This window comes from Merops nubicus, unplaced genomic scaffold, assembly GCF_000691845.1.
Source record: "Merops nubicus isolate BGI_N331 unplaced genomic scaffold, ASM69184v1 scaffold9585, whole genome shotgun sequence".
NCBI lineage: Eukaryota > Metazoa > Chordata > Aves > Coraciiformes > Meropidae > Merops > Merops nubicus.
The window spans coordinates 18,300-35,127 of NW_008611686.1; positions in this window are offsets into that span (position 1 = coordinate 18,300).

Consider the following 16,828-nt stretch of genomic DNA (forward strand, 5'->3'; position numbering starts at 1 on the left):
TTTGCAAATGCTTTTTCACCCTGAGTGATTTTTAACAACTTGGAGAATACCATAGAGAGACAGTTCCTGGGGTAAAAATGAATTATCACCTGGATAACTGCAGGGAAACTTACTTGTAGCTGCAGTGGTTTCATTAATGGAAAGAAGACTCAGCTGGGTAGCCTGAGAGTTCCTGAAGTGCCACAGAGGATGTGAGCAGCACATCCTAGACAAAACTAAGGCTGGCACAGCTGCAGAGCCCGGGCTGCCAGTGGCTGGCTGTGCCCCGGAAAGACGTGTAGCGTCCCGGGGCCCTCTGAGCTCTCCCACACCGACGGCTCTGGGCTGCGCCACGACCTTCCCGGCAGCGAGGACGCTGCTCGGACTTACTTCTTGGGGATGAGAGACTCTACCCAGTGTCTGATACATGCAATGAGGTGAATGGTAATTCACATTAGGCCTCATAGTGTGTTGTGTGTCTCTATACATACATGTATATGTTGGTAGCATACAACATACATACCCAGCTGTAGCTAATTATTAGAAGTATTGTAATCAGCAAAGTGTTTGACTACTGTGTAAATAATAATTTAAATCATTGTCAAATCAGTATTCAATTGCCATTCAATTATTGCTTAATCACCATTTAATTTCTATTCAATCATCAATTAGTTATCATTTGATCATTGTTTAATCATTAGTAAGCCCCTTACAGTTAACTCCATAACAATGACTTCTCTTAGTACCTGTTACAGGTGATTTATTAAGTCTCAATCCATGCAAATGGATTTCTTAGGTGTTACAGAGTAGAAAAATCATTGCAAGTATTTGTTGTAGAAGAACTGGAAATCTACGTGTGGGCAACCTGCAATGATACTGTGTTGTTGGGTTGGAATCCTTCGCATAAAGTGTTCCCAAACCTCCTTGATACTTGGTCTCTTAGAGCTCACCTTCCTCCATGTTTTATGAAGGACTCTGTTGTGAAAAGAGTAAAGTTAGCTCAGAGAGAATATTGGGTTATGATAGCCAATAGTTGTGAATAAAAATTGTTTGAGCACTTCTGTACTGTGGGCTGCCAGTAGTGCTGAGGCACCTGCAGTACTTACAACTGAAACAGCTTTTGGAGTGCTTTCCTCCACTTGTTGACACCACTTCACTACTTTGACTGAAGGTTCTAGTGAAATTTAGATCCAAAACCATGAAGGTACTTGAGACACGGATTGATTTAATTGCTTTCAAATTATTGAAAGTTGAAATTAGATAATTGCCTTTAATAACTCCTACTGTGATAATAATGAGATTTGGGATACTAGAGAACAGTTGCTTTAAGTCCTCATGAAAAATGTGCCTGTGTCAATACCATTTGACATAATCGGTCAGTTTTGCAGATATATTTTGCCTTGGTATGAGTACTTTGAGCAATACATTAAAACAACACAATGTTCATTGCTCAAGTTATTCAGAATAACATGTATACTGTTGCTAAGAATTTTGTTTTGGCCTGTAGGAAAGTTGCCAGAGCAATGAGATGAAAATCAGCACAGATCATGTGGGCCATATAGTACCTCTGTTGCCTCAGGCAGGACTTTGCTATTTCAGACAACGTTGGGCATTTACTGCTGTAAAATATGTGAAAATTTGCAAAAATTATGAAGACGGATTACTGCATGTGGGCTTCTTGGCTTGTCCTCTAACAGGTGAGTTCTGCTAATATATGGAAAGTTACTGGGCAGAAAGGGACCTGGGGGTGTTGGCTGACAGCCGACTGAACATGAGCCAGCAGTGAGCCCAGATGGCCAAGAAGCCCAGTGACATCCTGGCTTGGATTAGGAACAGTGTAGTCACCAGAACTAGAGAAGTGATGGTCCCACTGTATTTGGCACTGATCAGGCTGCATCTTGAGTACTGGGTTCAGTTTTGGGCACCACAGTGAAAGAAGGACATTGAGGTTCTAGAGAGGGTGCAGAGAAAGGCAACAAAGCTGGTGAAGGGTCTTCAGGATAAGCCTTAGGAGGAGAGGCTGAGGGAACTGGGGTTGTTTAGCCTGATGAAGGGGAGGCTGAGGGGAGACCTTATTGCTCTCTACAACTGCCTGAAAGGAGGTTGCAGGTAGGTGGGTGTTGGCCTCTTCTTACATGCCCCAACTGGTGGGACAAGAGGCAATGGTATTAAGTTATGGCAGGGGAGGTTTAGGTTAGATGTTAGGCAAAACTTCTACACCAAAAGGGTTGTGAGCGACTGGAACAGGCTTCCCAGGAAAGTGGTTGAATCACCATCCCTGGATGCATTTAAAAGCCATCTAGATGGGTACTCAGGCATATGGTGTAGTAGTGGCCTGGTAGAGTTAGATAATGGTTTGATGTGATCTTAAAGGTCCTTTCCAAACAGCGATTCTGTGGTTTCCTTCTGGTACTGAAATATATTTTTTGTGACAAAAGTGTGATTTCATTCCTCTGCTACATACAGATATTTCCAAATAGTCAGCAGTCTTGCTGTGGTCCTACTTTTTGTACTTCTCCTTGAATTATTTTCAGTCCCATCAGCTTCTCAGTGGCAGTGGGCATACCTCCTGGGTTACTGGTAGCAGCAGCAATGGCACCTATGAGATCTTGCTGTCTGCTTTGTTACCTATGATCTCCAGGACTTCTTGGCACCTGGGAAAAGGAGAATAGCCTTCCCCCACAGCAGTCTGCTCTGAAATGAGGTAAGGTACTGTTGCCACGTACAGTAATGGTCTTTTTGGACTCTTCTTGGTAAGAAATAACATAATGCAAGAGCAGGTGTATGAGGTGTATCTGTAGTCCAACAACTTGTTTCCAGGCAAATGTGTACCTTCTGTCACTAGAAAATAGCACAACTGATTTCTAGCATGAGGAAGGCTGACTTTCTCATCTCTGGATTGCCTCTTTTACTCCGGCTCTGGGTAAGACACTGGCCTATGCTCCTCTATCACCAAATGAGTTTCTAACAACCAGCATTTCAAGAGAATTTCAGAACAGCTTTGCATAACTCTGAAGACAGGGAACCATCTCTCAGTTTAGTCAACCTGTAAATATATACCAAGCTTTCCAGTTGCATCTTCAAGGGCCGGATGTTTAAGTTATACTGGAAAATTTAAATGTGCTGTATGATCAAGGAGTCTGTCTGTCCTTCCTCTTTAGTACATTAGGAGGCAAACACAGTGTTGGAGTCGTGTATGGGCAGTGATGTGCATTTGCTGGAGATGTATCTATTTAGTTTTTTTACCAGTTTTCTGGCAGTTGACATGAATAGGACTGCAGTCCAGTGCCAAAATGAGATCCATGTGAATGCCTTTGCAGAACTTTCTTACAAAGTGGTTTATCCTTTTATGGCTTTATCTGAGTTGTAGTTTATAGGTCTCTCAACAAAAAGCTCACTGTCCAGGTAAGACAGGACAAGATGTCTATCTTTGCCATGGCCAGGATTCTCTTTGTCTATCTTTGAGATCTGTCAGTGTTCAACTTGTTTTACGTTTGGGGTCTCTCAATGTCCAGCTGCTTCGCCTGGGTATATTCTCCTTTTATTATGGGTCACTTAAGACACTTCAACCCAGAGAGCCTTCTCCCTGCTCAGACCAGAAGCAGCAGTGCTCTAGTGCAGAGTCAGCCATCATTTGTGTGCTGTGAGAGGAGCTGCTACCTGGCAGTGAGGAGTACCTTGGGTGGGGTTAAGTATTTTATGTGCCTCACTCCAGCTCATCAAATTTGACAATTTTCAAGCACCTGATGTTTCTGGGAAAGTCTGGACTCCTCTTTAGTTTTCTTCAGCTCTGTTGGGCTGCGGTCTTAAACCCATCAGCTTTTGATCACCTGGCTTCTAATTTCTTTTATCCCATGGTAACTTTTGCTTTTTTCAGTGATGACCTATGATAGGACAAGGGGTAATGGGTGCAAATTGGAGCATAGGAGGTTCAAGATGAATATCAGAAAAAATTTTTTCACTGTGAGGGTGACGGAGCACTGGAACAGGCTGCCCAGAGAGGTTGTGGAGTCTCCTTCACTGGAGTCATTCAAAACCCGCCTGGACGCCTTCCTGTGTGATGTACTCTAGGTGACCCTGCTCTGGCAGGGGGGTTGGACTAGATGATCTTTCGAGGTCCCTTCCAACCCCTATGATTCTATGATTCTATGAAAAGTGGAATAACATTGTTTTCCTATCCTCTCCTCCACCTTTTAATTGAATTTATGATCTCTGCAGAACTAGGATGCATTTTCTTTGTTTGAATAGTGCACAACTGGGACGGACATGACACTTCCATCTGGAGCCTCTCGCTTCCCAAGGTTAAGTAATGACACACATACAGATAGCTTCAGGACCTGCACAGAGGTGCAAGAGTGCAGCCACCCACTAGATGTCAGCATTATTTTAGCTATTAGTAGCTGAGAGACCAATGGGCCATTCCAGCTTATGGTGTACTGATGCGAAATTGATTTCTGATGGCATAAGACTTGGTAACTAGTACCAAAAGGCTACAGGCTTATGTATTTGTGAAAAGCTCAGCAATGTCCATGTTGCTAGCAACATACCAGAGTGAATATTCCTAAATGATTTCCTATATTTTAATCTACATGAAAAAGACTTGCTAAAACAGCTAAGAACAAAGTGAGATTTAATAATAACACATTTGGAGTTCAATTGTGCTTGCATTCAAACGTGGATCAATCCATCAAAGAGGTGAGGAAGGCATCTCCCTGCCAGCAAAAATGCTGTTGTATCATGGAGCCCCTCAGCAAAACTGAAGAGCTTCTGTGCACAGATTACGGCTGCATCTAGTGGGCAAGTTGACTAAACCAATTTAGTGGCTCACTGTTGCAGAAAAGATAGTGTCCTATTTCTCTCTCCATTGCTATTGAAGAGGCTAATTTGGCAGACAAATAACCCGGCAGGAAAAAGCAAGTAGTTTTCTTTTGGGGAGAAGATGATCCCTTTCTCATTGGATGAGTGCCTTTGTCAGCACCAAGGCTGAGATAATGCAGCCCAGGGCAGGAAGGAAGAAAGGCAGAGGCAGCTCTTTTTAATGCATGCAAGCCATTAGGCTTTTCCTAATTTCTGTTTGCTCTCTTTGCCTGGGAGGCACAATACCTACCTTTACTCGGTAGGATACAGGAGTACAAGAACTGATTTCCATTCCCTCTTGCTGCCTTTGCTTTTCACGTCTATTACTTCCTGTTCCTGCCTTATCAAAGATTCTGGGTAGAGCCCTACAAGTGTCTTCTGCAGTTCTCTACTCAGTCCCAGTTTTCTTGTCCTCAAGAGAGGAATAATCCATTGTGTCACTAATCCATCTCTTCCCATTCACATCACTCTTACACATTTCCCTTTTCTCTATTTCTTACAGTAAGTGATATGTAAAGCTGCAATTAACTCTTTCTGTCTTTCTAACCTATCATTTCTTTGTTGTGTTTGTTTTTCATGCAGTCATTTGGTTTCTGTTGGCAGATCTCTTTATCCATCTTGACATTGGGAGTTTGAGAGGAGTTAAGAGTTGGCTGGAACAAATGGCACAGGGTCTGCAACTGTGAATCCATTAGGAATAGGGCTCTTTGGCAAAAAAATGAATACATCAGTGCTTAACAATTAATAAAGAATAACATGATAATAGCTCATCTCAGGCTCTGCTTCATGTTGGCTTTAACACTACCTCTCCTGAATTGCAAAGGACCTATAAATGCCCATTTTTTTTCCTTTTTGGTATATTGTTATGGTTCTCATACTGCATAGTTACTACACAGTCTATAATTTTAAGAGCTTTATAAAATTTTGGATTTCATGTGGGCTTTTGTATGTTTGTGCTAGGTGGATCTTTTGCTGAACTCCTATTTTATTTATTTCCATTATTCACTCTGGGTAAATTCCACTTGGGTTTCTGAAGGAAGGAAAGAAGTTAGCCCCTGTGGCTTGCGAATCCCTTTGTCTCAAATGTATCCAAGATGAAGAGATTTTGAATTGTGATTGAATCTTATACTCCCTGAAGCCCTTGTATGTTTTGCAAAATTGTTATGTTTGGTAGAATCCAGTAGAGACCAGCCATATACTTTATTCTGAGTTGGGAATTTCATATCCTTCTGGAACAAAATATTTTATTTCCCACATGTTTTGACTACATTATAATGGCGCCATTCATGTCACTCCACTTAAAATTGTGTCAGCATTCTCATTATAAGTTGTTTTTCAGAGATTATAACTTGGACATAAAAATTTGCTTCCACTTAGATACTTGGTCTCAGCCCAGAAATAATTATTAAAAAAAAAAAAAAAAGAAACATCCACATATTTTTTCAGTGCAATTTATGTTGGGTTTTTTGGGAGGAGAATGGAGAAGAAAATAAGTTAGCACTGAAAAATGGCAAAGTATGCATCATAACTTGTCCCACTTTGACCAATTAAATGATGGAAATATTCAGAAATTATTAATCATGTTAAACTGTAGTGAATTTCAGTATCTTTTTTTGTTTTATAGGTATGTTAGGTGGAAAAGCAGAGAGAAACATATCCGGATATGTACAACAAAATGCATATAATTCCTGCCCTATGAGTGTGCAGGTAGAATTGCTTCATCATCTTTATTCAAGAGCTGGGAGGATTGAACAAGTTGACAGTCCTCACCCCTACACTGAAGTTTTAAATCCCATCAATCTGAAAGTGCCTCAGTCCATGAGTTTATTATACCTTTTCTGTGTTTCAGAAATTAAAATGCATGTTCCTTTTCCTGAGGTGCAGGAAGACATTATATAGAACCAAGGCTTGGTACAACTAAGCAGCTCCATTTTTTGCGATAGGTGTATGTGGACCAGCTGCCTGTAGGCAGCAGATGAACACAAGGGAATTGGAATCTTCAAGGTGGATTGCCTCTCTGGGTGAATTCTAGCCAGCAGATACTGTTTGTAGGGCTTCAAAGTACATACATTTTGTTTGTGATAACTGGTTTACTGAAGTTCTAGTGATTCTTGGATATTGTAGGATTTAAGACAGAAAAAACCAGGAGGATTTGTTGTTGTTGTTTGGATTTGTTGAAAAAGCTCTGAAACAGTCCAGCTGAATCAATGTACCTCTTGCCATATGTACTTACAGGATGCTTCTGGAAAAAGGTTGGTTATAAAACATAATGAGGAAGACAGGTGACTAATCACAATGGAAGAAGTGAGAAGTTGTGTTTCTTTAATAAATCTACTGCTAACGTTATTTTTTTACAATTGAGAGGGGAATCCAGGAGCAAACCTCAACTGCTTATTAAGTTAATCAGGATTATGTTAAAGATGCATTTCAACAAGAAAGTATTCTGTGTAGTTAGGTGTGTCAACAGTGGCAATTGCTGAGGATAACTGGGAAAATACCTTCACTGACCAACAGAGACTTGTAGCTGAAAAAAAGATGGCCAACTTGTTGCAGTGAAATGTGAAAAAACAAACAAACAAACAAAACAGGCTCTCTTTTAAAACCCAATGGTTGTAGAGTGTTTCATGCTTTCCAGCTTGTGTAGAATTTAGGGAGATGAAAGAGACCTTTCATCCACTGTGAGGTCTCAGATAATGCTGGGCTTTTCTTTTCAGTTTTCTAAATAAAAGGAAGTGCAAACAAAAAAGTGAAGTTAAGTCTCACCCTGCAGGAAAGTCAGATGACACATGAAACAAAAAGCCTTACGTTCAGGAATGTGAGTAATAGTGGATAGAGCTGGAGAAACCAGTATGGAAATGTGCCTGCCTTCTCCTGACTCTGCCCGCATGGAGTTTTGGATTTTCTGTGGACACTTATTATGTCAAGGTAGCTTCTTTGGACTGAAGCAAGGTCTGGGATTAACTTGTTAAATACCTCATGACTGTTCCAGCCAAGTAAATACACGGACAAAAAATTTTGTGTAGCAGGATCAGTCACCTGAGTTTTTGGGGTCTTAATGAGACGAGGTGAGGAACTGAGATCAGAGGGTGTGTCATTTACGTGGCTTTGCTCCTGATGACAAGAGGCTTTAATTTGTGATGGCAAATGGTCAAGGGAAGTGGTTCTTCCCCTTTGTTCAGCACTGCTGAAACTCATTTGGAGTGCTGGTTTCAGTGCTGAGTCCCCCAGTATGAGAAAGATGGATATACTGCAGGGAGTTCTGTGAAGGACCACAAAGATGATGAAGGGACTGGAGCATTTTTCCTGTGAGGAGTGGCTGAGATCTGGGTCTGCTGACTTGAAGCACAGAAAGCTTGAGATGGCATTATTGATGTGTGCAGTTGTTGATGATGTAGAGTAAGGAAGACAGCCAGACTCCTCTTAGGAAGGAACAAGAGGTAATGGGCACAGACTTGAAATACTGCTGATTTTATTTAAACATACAAAACCTTTTATTCCAATGGTGATCCAATGCTGGAAGAAGTTCTCTACAGAGTTTGTGGAGACTTCATCCTTGGTGATACTCAAAACCCAGCTGGTTGTGACCCTGGCCAGCCTGCTCTTTTACCCTCTTTGAGGAGGGATATTGAAGTAGATTATTGCCAGATAATCTATTCCAGAACCTCTCTCCAGAGGTTTTTTCCAACCTCATCCTTTCTATGAAACATTGACTCATTAAAGTAGACCACAGGCAAGCCCCAGCCCCTTACAAAAGATTCAGCAAACATAAATTTCTTTTAAATATTTTGCTTCCATCAAGAGTCTGTTGAATCAGGACAACAAACCAGCTGGACTCTTACCATCACAGACACAAAGGGGGTGAAAACCAGGCTCAGAAACCATGGAGGGTTAGGGATCCTCAGTGTCATGGTGTCAGTAATTTTGCAAGTTTGGCTTTGAAATAAAATGTTCCAAGTGAAGTCTCTTACCAGGCTTAAAAGGACAGTTTTGCTGGGTTGCATTTTAAAGAGCTTAGCACGAACAAGTTTGGTTTTTTTTTTTTTTTTTTTTTTTTTTTTTCATTCATAACCAAATCCATAAGAAATTTTTTCTAGGATGGAATTTGTCCATAAACATATGTCCCTGAGGAGCCAACTTATTGCCTGGGGAATCAAGTATTATGGCTCAGTTCTAGTTCACAAAAATGTCAGCGATTATTCAGGCCTGGCTTTGTTCATGAGTGAAGGTTATGGTGTGTTGAGGCTGATTGTAAGCTGGTCTGCTGGAGAGTGGGGTGAGCTTTTAATGAGTATGGAGAAGTGGCTGGTAACAAGGAAAAGAAAAAACTCATGAGGCATATTGCCTTTTGAGTAAAAAGATGGGGAGCATGACAGACTAGATTTCAGTGCAGAGAAATTTCGGATATGAGCCTTGACTAATTGACTGAGTTGAAGAGGAGGGATGTCTTACAGGGAGGGGTAATTAAGGTCCAGCTGCAGGGAACAGAGGAGACAGAGATGAAAATGCATTTCAGTGTAGTCTCTTGGGCTCGAATTTTGCAAACTGATCTGTTCAGGCAAACCCTTACACCCACACAAAGTGCTGTTGAAAATAATGGGTGTTTGTATAGGCTTACATGCATCAGCCTGCAGGGATGGAGCCCCAAGTCCTCAGGAGGCACTTATAGTGAGTGCAAGTAACACAAGAAAGACTTGGAATTGGCTTATTTCAGCAGTTCCTGGTTTTGAACCAGAAATTAAGAGAGAACTGGTCTTGTGGAGGATCAAGGAAGACAGGGTTATATATATGTTGTTGTGCTGTCAGTGCTTCTTTTATAACTCGCAGTGCAATTTACATTTGGTATTGTTCCCTCCACCCCAAAATACCTTTCAAGCTAAATTTTGGCAAATGAGAATTCAGCCTGGAAGGCTGATGTCTTTTGAAATGTGAGTGCAATTGGTTTAGACACTCAGCTTTGCAGGGAATCTGGAAGGGAACAAATAGCTGATTTTTTGTTTGTTTTACAAAATATTTTAAGGTAGAAAAGCTGTGTGATGTTTGGAATATTGTTAAAGTTTGTCTTTAAGTTAAACTAGATAATTTCTTGACACAGATCTGGCCAGGACATTTATGACTTGCTTTAGAAATGCTGTGGACTTACTTCGCAACCCCTAAACTACATGCTTGAATCTCACAGACCATTTTTAACCAGTAATTTCAATGAGAGGACCTTTATACATAATATTTAACTGTGACTGAATTATCTACTGGAGCCTGGCTGTTCTGAATGCCTCGTTAGGCCCAATTACAAAGGCCTAATGTGACAAGGTGATGACTGAGAAGTGTTTATTACAATTTGAGTGCTCCCAGGGCAAGGCTAGTATTTGAGTATCATCATCTTTGACAACATAACTCCATTTATGGTAGGCAGTCTAATCCCCGAAGATTTGCAGGGGGCAGCTGTTCCCACTGGCTGTTTTGAGATCACAGCTTTCCCAGAGTTTCTACAGATGATGCTCAAGCCTCCTGTTTTAGCTGAAATCTGTCTTGCCTATGCCTAAGAGTGTAAAAAGTCTTTCAATAGTATTACATTTAGTGCAAGTCTTGTAGTTAGGAGTGATTTTTTTTTTTTGGTACACTTTTAGAAAAACTATTTCAAAAACTCAGTGAGATCTTTAATATTTACTTTCCAAACTTTATGTCTATGTACTCTCTGTCTGGGTTTCATCCTGGATATGTTTACTGTAATGAATGGCAATTCCTGCCTATTTTTTTTTCCACAACCCAAGGAGTTTACTATTTTAATTCAAAGACAGATACTCTTTGGACATCTAGATAGATCCATGGTATTTCTGCACCTGTGTGAGGTCTCAGCAAAGACTGGGACTCCCCAGTTTGTGGGGACATTGCTGAGGAGGTTTACAGATGAATTTGGAAATCTAGAAGATGGTGGATAAATGAAATGGAGGATTGCTGTCCCACAACACAAGAACTAAGTGGCACTGGGTGTAGATAACTGGAGAGAGTTTTAATGGAGGGAACTGAAAGCACTTTGGGAGCCTACTGACACAGGTGGTGATGGAGGCAGCTTCTAAAGTATGTGACAAAGACACCCACATAAAAGGAATCTAAAAAAACAACAACCAGGAATGTACTCACCAACATCCCTGGTTCTGGATCTTGGGGAAGGATGGGGGAACAGACAGCAGAAAATACTGTGCTTGTGAGACCTGCCCATTTAGGGCACTTTATCACTGTTAGATATATAATATTGGACTAAATGGACCATTGATCTGATTCAAGAGAGCAGTTTTATAACAGAGTCAAGGCTCTTATACATCCTTTCTCATGTGTTCACTCAGTGGTAAAGCAGAGAGGCAAGGTCCTTGCATGATCATAGAACCATTTAGGTTGGAAAAACCCTTAAGATTGAGTCCACTCATAACCCTAACGTTGCCAAGACCATCACTAAGCCATGTCCCTGAGCACCATGTCTACATGCCTTTTAAACACCTACAGGGATGGTGACTTGCTTCACTTCCCTGGGCAGCCTTTTCCAGTGCTTGTCAACTCTTTTGGTGAATAATTTTTTCCTAATATCCAACCTAAACCTCTCCTGACACACTTGAGGCTGTTCCCTCTTGTCCTGTTGCTTATTACTTGGGAGACAGAATGACCCTATTTCACTACAGCCTCCTTTCATGTAGCTGTAGAGAGTGAGAAGGTCTCCCCTGAGCCTCCTCTTCTCCAGGCTAAACAACCCCAGGTCCCTCAGCTGCTCCTCTTAAGACTTGTGCTCCAGGTCCTTCACCAGCTTTGTTTCCCTTCTGAAAACTGGCAGGTCAGACTTATGCAGTGGCAGAACTGAAGTGCAAAGTTTCCTTTTGAGTGCCTGTGGAAGCAAATGAACTTGCAGGTCAGTAGGTTGCAACATAAATGCTGCTCAGTGCATTAGTTTCTAGTTTTGTATGATGTAGATATATGGCTGGCAAAGCTGATGCAAAACTTTCCAGATTTGATTCTACTGTGGTCAGTGTGATGGCAATAGAGATTAATTTGGCCCTGGGTATCTTTTCTTAGCTTGTTGAAATATAATTCTAAAATATTTTCTTTCAGCTTCTAATAATATTTTTCCTTAGTTTTGGAAGATCTGCAACTTAAGCAACATATGACTGATTGTGTATAAACTTGGTGTAGCTACAGAGCAATGTTTTAGTTAATTCTTAAGCAAATACCAAACTAGCATCAAAAACTATCCTGAAAACATAGATGGAATAATGTTTAGAGGTATAATGCCTTCCTGTGGCTTTGCTTAAAGGCAATTTCAGGTTAAATCTTTTAATTTGTTTGAGTATGTCTTTGACTCTTTTCAGTCTGCTTCCTGTGCAGAGCTGATCCACAGATCCTGTGTAATTTGGTTACTGCTAATTTGTGTGATTTTTCTTAGATGTTTTCTCCGTAAGTTAATTAGCTGTATAATAATCTGATCCATGTGGATCTTTTGTATCTATTTTTAATATTGAGTATAGAGCAATCACTTCCTCTCTTCAGTTACACAAGGTACCTAATTAAATAACTTGGGTCTTCAAGTGCCATAGTATAAGAGCAGGGATTTATGTATGAAGTTCTGTCTCTAACTCATTATGATTTTTATAGAGTATCTTGTAATTGTACAGACTACATTTACATTGCTGTTAGTGCAATTTACTGACATAACTAGGAAAACAAAGAAGAAAGAAATATTTTCTGATGAGAGAAAGAAGGCCTTTTGTGGTATAATGGATAGGAAATTGCCATGGCCTCTTGGGTCAACATCATCTATTCTGTGTTTTCACTTATCATAAAAGTCTGAATGTGCTCAGTATAGATCTGTCACAAGGGTTTGGAGTCAGTTGGTGGTGCTTTGTAACCAAACATTACAGCAAAGTTCTAATTCTACAGGGCACAGACCAGTGCCTAAGGGATAGTGGCTAGGAGTTGACTTCCCGTGGCGTGAGGTGTCCTGTATTGTGCCGTCATCAGAGAGATGTTTGAAGCAGCTGGTATTTGAGACAAGATGTTGAATTAGAGGTCAACAGGCTGATCCAGGCTGGGAATTCCATGACACCAGAAACTAACTGCCAGCCTGTCCAAACTGAAAGGACAGTGAAGGACAATTATGTGGTTAGAAGGGAATGTATTTTTCATTATTTCTGATTCAGGAATAAGTAACTGCATAATAAAAGTGAAAAGGAAGCCTTGTGACATCTTTAAAAATGATCAGGTTTTTTTAGGAAATGCAGACTTGGTGTGACAATTGCACAGTCAATTCTCCTCCTCCAGTTTTATATGTTTGAGGATACGGTATGTAACCTTTCATCACAATTTCACATAGCATAGGCATGACACAGTACTCAGACAAAGCTGCTGATACAGGAAATAAACATAAAAAAATCATTCTTCCAAGATGTAGTTGAGATGTACTTTTGATCTTTTCAGTCTTTCTAACAACTGTTCTGCTGCCTCTGTTTCCCAGAGGAGGTACAATTTGCCAACATTTATTGGTCTTAAGTCTGCTGGGTAAGAAATTGGCTGTTGTAGTTATAAAGTTATATTTCCCAAATGGTGGACTTGCAGTTAAGGGAAAAAGAGAAAGAGTTTACTCTAAACATTAGTATCTTTGTTATCTTTTAATAATTCAAATTATTTTCTTTTCTTCGCTGAAATCAGATTGAAGGTAAAGTGTCTTCCTCCAGCACCATTTTATTTATATTCCTACATTTCTTAGTGTTGACCGTCCGCCCTGAAATACAAAGAGTCAAAAACTGAAGAGTATTGAAAGACAAAAGTAATTTTGACTTCAGTCTTTCTTCCTGACTTGGTCAGGCCATAGTGTTTACTGGCAAGATACACAGGAGTAGTGACATCTTCCCTTTATGACACAACTGAAAATTTAAGCACTAAGCTATGCTCAGTGTATGTCAGTGTATACTTTTGGGGGAGAAGAGAGAAAATATAAGTCTTTGTCTAGAAATAAATGTGATAGGTATAAAGTGCATTACTCAAGATGAGCAGTGTTTAGCATATTCTCATTCCTTTTTTTTTGACTGGTAAAATATATCTGCTGCGAACAGCCTTCTCTGGCTCTTCCTCATCTCTGTTCTACGGAGCTTCGACAGCTGTTTTTCTTCACTTCTGTTTCTCATCTATTCAGCAAACAGCATTTCTGAGTATGTGGTGCATAACTCTCTCTATCCTTGCTTCTGGCAAACGATTTCCCCTTATCTTCAGGTTCCTGCCCTCATCTGTTCTTAAATGTCTCTTGTCTCTTGCACTGTTGAATTTGTATCTTGGTCTCTCATTCTTTCCTTTCCTTAGCTCACTGCATCTAGTGTGATGTGTATTCTTACTCATTTTCTTCACCTCTTCTGTGTTCTCTGACCTTGTTCCTGCCTGTTTGGGAATCCCAGTCCCTGCATTGGTCACTGCAACTGCAGAATCAGTAGTGGGCTCCCAGGCTGCATGAGTGACCCAGAAATTCTGTGCACAGATGAGAAAAGGCCGATAGATTAAGATCAAATTTAGCTGATCAAAATCTATACATCTGGAAATTAATCTTGGGGGGTGGGGTGAGTAGTATTCGGATTATTTCAGTTTTTATCTGCCTGTCTATATAGTTATAGAAAGTAAACTCAGGGGAGGAAAGAGCAGAAACATGGACCTGGACATGGGGTGAAAAGTGAGATCATCCCTTTTGGTAATGGTTTAGGCAGGATCTCGCTTTATGTGATCATGAAACCACATCCTGAAGTTCAACCAGTCTAAGGAATATGAAGGATGTATAAAATCTGACTACTGTAGTGTATTTTGAATAGCCAAAGGAATAAAAGCCTCTAGAAGGGACATGGTAACCTGGAAAGACAAGTCTTTTGACTGTTTATATCTGAATGAAGTTCTGATGTCCCAGCAAAAACGTGCATCTGGACATCATAGAATTGTTTATGATGTGTTTATGCTTGTGAATTACAAAAAATCAGCGGAATGATAGTGTGCTTTCTTTTACTCCCTCTGCTGCATCACTGGTAGCTGACCTCCCGCACACCTTAGATGTGTGGGAATGTGCTCACGTACTCCAGTGGGGATGAGAAAGAAAAAACTGTTCTTTCGGGCAGATTGCTTTGGTGTAATACTAGTCACATAACACCATCTACCCTGCTTTAAAAGGATGGTCGTAGGTCCCTGAGGTATTTCACAAGAGGCTAAAATGCTGATCTTCACCTCTCTTAGCACAGGTCCTTAAGGAACCTTTTTGCTCAAATCCCTCTGGTGCTTGCTGGGAAACCAGGGTGCAATTCACTGTCTGGTTCGGAAATTGCAGCCCTCATTTGCTATTACATTCAGTAAAGTAACTGACTCCCATATGATTAGTTTTGTTGGTTTTGCCTCCTAGGCCTGTGCTACTTAGTTCTGGTTTCATTGCAAACAGGAATTAGGACTAGTCTTTGGCAGCTTTTTATTGATATCTAGAGCTTGTAACCTGGTGATAGGATTTAGCCTTCTACTTATGGCTCTGCAAAGAAAGGCAGTAATTTTTTTCCAAGTAAAAATTGGTGGAATCAGAACTACTTCTCCCATGGTTAAAAATGAGTCTCTAATTGCTTGATTTCCTGCTTATGCTTGTAACATTATTCCTTCAAATAAATTACCAAACTCAGCATACAGTGCTGCTGCATTGAATTCTAACTAAAATTCCCAAATCCCATCACCTGTACTCGATTCCTCACCACCTAAGTGGCACAAACACTTCATTGTTGCAACAGCTTCTCAGCAATCAGAGATGTTTGTTCATCTTCTGGCAACAAGTGGTATGTTACTTACTTTGAAAATAGGTCCTATTTCACCCTATTGTTTTACATAAACAAAGAAACCAAAAATATGCTGCAGTTCCAGGGGGAAAGGCCACAGCCAGTGTCTGATCAGCTATTCAGGTCAAACGGCCTTGAAACAAGAACTTGTTTTCTCAGTTGCAGCAGTTTTTAACATATTCTCAATGGGCCACATGAATTTCAGAAGTCAGTGACAGACGGTGGCTCACATGGGTTATTACTTTGTTTTCTCTGGACTTCAGTGCCACTTTAGGCACAGTAAACCAGGCTCTTTGCAAAAGTGACTGCAAAGGTACAAAGTTGTCTGAAATGCTGCTCAGGCAGCTTTCAGTTTTCTTTAGCCAAGGTTCCATTGAACTTTAACTATGTCCAGTCTATGTTAGGTTTTTCCCACTTGATAAGTCTCAAGATTTTTATTATTTTGGAATCTGAGATCTAATCAGAAATAAAATTTCTGCAAATACCTTTCCTTGAATCACTTTAATGTGATAAAATCTTATGTTTTCTGAAATAATGGCTGTATTGTGGCTGGCTGTGATGTGGAAATAATCAGCTATGTGACATGTCTCATTTCTTAGAGAGTACTGGTGCTAGAAAACATGACAGACTAACTCCTCACTGATGGGGCACAGAAATCCTGAAAGCTGTTTTTCCTTTGTCGTGTCTGTCATACTCTACCCAACTGCCTTCAGAGCATGATTTTATTCTACCTATTTAATATGTATTTCTGAGAAACTGTAGGTCTTTCATCTCTTGATGCTGTACTTTCTGTAACTTTCAGGCCCAGCATGTGAATTACTGACATGTATAAACCTGCAACAAAATGTACATTGTTCCCATACACATGATAACGCTGTTAGGAAAGGAGAATCATTGTTAGACCACAGTTACTGCAATTGCTATACTAAGTAATCTGTGTTCTCAGAAGAATGTGGTTACTGAACTTACTTCAGACTCGCATCACTGTTGCTGAGAGCATTTGCTTGCCTCTGCCTCATCTGTAGCATTGCCTTGTAGAGGGGACTAGAGCTAATGCGTTGGAATTACATTGCATTGCCATGCAAGAAACCCCGACAGGCTTAGTTTCCAAGCTTCTTCCTTTTATTCCTGAGCCCAGGCTTTGGAATCTTTCCTGGTTCTCCTTGGGA